General features: G+C 38.6%; 1 non-coding gene across 1 annotated transcript; it reads right to left on the bottom strand.

Annotated features, from left to right (window-relative positions):
• Nucleotides 1–587: 587 nt before the first annotated feature.
• Nucleotides 588–669, bottom strand: trnas-uga (transfer RNA serine (anticodon UGA)). The gene has a single exon. It is a non-coding gene; the product is annotated as a tRNA-Ser (tRNA).
• Nucleotides 670–3,140: the final 2,471 nt, after the last annotated feature.

Consider the following 3,140-nt stretch of genomic DNA (forward strand, 5'->3'; position numbering starts at 1 on the left):
CTCTTTAAACCCATCCAATTAGACCAGCTCCCAAAAATGTAGGTAATTTGCACCCAAAACATTCTAGCTGTTACAGTTGCAACTGCTGAGTCACTGTGCTGCTATAATGAGCAAAGATTGCATGCTGTGAGCAGGACTCTAACCAGCCAGGGGAAACCCCACTGGATTTCAAGTCCAACGCCTTAACCACTCAGCCGTCACAGGTCTTCAAAATGCTTTTTTTTTTTTCATGTAAGCGAGCAGCGCAGATAACACAGTTGCAGACATAGGAAAAACATAAAATGATATAGAATGAGGAGAACAAATTACATAATTATAAGATATTAAAACATCCATGGCCAGAATCATTTTAAAAGTGTCCAATTAGACCAGCTCCTGAAGATTTAAGGGGTTTTGCACCTGACTCCAAGCTCAATATGGACTTTGTGGACACCTAGTACAAATAAATTGTGGAAGCAAAGACTCCTCAGACTTTTTGACAGAACCTTTAAACTCTACATAGAAAAACCTTGGCCCCCATAGGGAATTGAAACCTGGAGGTACTAATTACAGAGGCACCATGCTGCTCTAATGGGACAGAGATTCCACGCTGTGAGCAGGACTTGAACCTGCGAGGGGAAACCCCATTGGATTTCAAATCCAACGCCTTAACCACTCGGCCATCACAGCTGCGTTGAGGAGAATTATCGATTTTTCTTTTGAGGCAGCAGCATAGATGATACTGTAACAGACATAAAACAATATGTTACATTATGAGATATCAAAACATTTACAGCCAAATTGAAAATTTGTCTTTGTCTTTCATTCTGAGCAAGACTGTTGACATATATAATGAATACCAGTGGTTCTAGCACTGAACCCTGGGGCACGACCTGGGATGCACTCAGGGAGAAATTAAACTTTCTGCCTGACAGTTTTCAAACCAATAGACAGTTTGTACTGACAGTCCTACACTGATAAGTCTTTGCTTCAACATGGCATGATTCACAGTATTAAAAACCATAATCTGATCTATGCAAACCTGGTTATTAGCGGTATCACTTTTTTTTTTTTGTCAAAACCCAGTCAACTTTGCAATTCCAAAATTATTGTCTAAAAATATCAAATTTAACTAAGCTCTAGTTATATTGCATCAGTTCTATTAAAGAATGGATGGCAGTTTATCATCTACAGCTAAACACTGACAAAAGAGGTTCTTATTTTTGCCCCAGTTGGCATTGTGTCAAAGTTGATGGAAAGTCTTGGGTTTTGGGCCAGGCTTTGAGTCTTGACCAGCCTGTAAATTGTTTGGTTCGCTCTTGTTTCTACCATCTGAGAAACAGTAGTGAACTCAGCCTCACTGCGTCCATATAGCTGAAATGGGGATGATAATACATGAAGTTATTTCATCCTGTTATAATTACTGCAGTTCCCTTATCGCCTGTCTTAGCGAGACATCCTGGAAGAGCTCACAAGTGGTCCAGAATGCTGCTGCCTTTGACCTCCAAAAAGGTCTCATGGAACCCCATGGTTATTTTGTTAGGATTGTTGTAATCCTTGCATGTTCAGGCACCTGCCGAAAATAAAGAGATACTGCAGACAAATAATATCACCAGTAGGAATCTGAAGTTTGCTGATCAGGGTTTGGGAGTTGTTGTTTATTTGGTTTTTCTTCACTTCAGGCTCAAGACAAAAAGAGATTGTGCTTTTAAGATTGAAGCTCTTACACTTTGGAAGTGTCTCACACTTTCGCTTTATATTTGTTGCACTTTCTCTTATTTGTTTTTCCTTTTTTCTTTTTTTTTTTTTGTCTTTGTGCTGGTGAGCCCTTTGTGATGACTGCCCTTGAAATGTGATATATAAATGAACTTATTATTCTTATGAAATATACTAAAGTAATCCAGCTACTGTTGTTGTGAACCAATGAAAATAATAAGTGTGAAGAATTTTGCCTGTCGTTCATCACTTCAGTTTCAGAATTATAGACTCAAGAGTCTTTGATTAGATTAGAAATGCAAAGGCACGGAAAATGCATCTAAGCGTCATTGAAGTGGCTCGAACTGGCTCTGACTTTTTCTTCTTTAGCTTACCTAAAAACCATTAATGCCTGTGACCCTAAAACGCCATTCATAATTTTCTATTCGTGTGTCTGTGCTTTTCTCTTCAGCTTTCTTATAAAAATTTGAGCTTTGATGTACATCTATGGCTTTGATTGAACTCAGTTCATTTAAGAGTAGGTTCACCCAGTTCACTCTTAGCAGATTTGTTTTTTCTTTTATATGCCCAGATTTTGATAGAGCTGAGATTTCTGCCTCCCACACCAACATCGCACTGCCAGCACAACCATTTTTATTGGAATTACTTTCTATAAAAGAAGTAGTCCCTATATAAAACAGTTTCCAGTGTGTTGTGTGGATTATGCAAAGTAATCAGAATACTGTGTACAATCTTACGAATACCACAACATTGTATTGTAAACCATCTATGTTGTCAATGTTGGGCTGCCAGGGCTTTAGCTGGGACTGTTTTTTTGACTGGCTTTGATTCTTTCTTACAGAGTAAAGACATCTATAATCTTCACAAAATGTAAATAATTTAATTCCCAAGCGCCTTCACCCCTGGCTGCCAACTCTGTGGATATAGAGAAACTAAGGGAGTGGGCGAGGCTAACATCGTCTTGAATACAAGCTCAGTCAGTTTATCTGCAGCCCTCTCTTGGCATGAATAGCGTGCAACGCTGCTTCTGCTTGGCCGTCAGGGTCACACAGCAGCGTTAACAACACTATACCAAAAAGTATAAACAACATGTAATAATGTAATGCCCTCAATTTGACCAAGTGACTAATACATCTGAGCAAAGCCTGACTACATAGCTGTGATATCTGCTGCTCATGCATTCTGACATTTTTGCTGTAGAACATGGCAAAGCGATGAACAATTTCTAAGATAAAACACAAACAGCATTACAACGGGCCTAATGGGCCTGGGCACACCCACTTGTACAACTGATTCACTGGTCTAAATGACTGGGAGAACACATTTTCTCAACTTTTATTTTTGATTATCAAAATTAACTTTTAAGAACGCAATAAAGACTAAAAATGTTTCCCTTTAAAAAAAAAAAAAGGAAAACACAACATTTAGTAGTTTGGACCAATCAC

The sequence above is a fragment of the Lutjanus erythropterus genome, chromosome 12 (assembly GCF_056507025.1).
Source record: "Lutjanus erythropterus isolate fLutEry1 chromosome 12, fLutEry1.hap2, whole genome shotgun sequence".
Taxonomy (NCBI): domain Eukaryota; kingdom Metazoa; phylum Chordata; class Actinopteri; order Lutjaniformes; family Lutjanidae; genus Lutjanus; species Lutjanus erythropterus.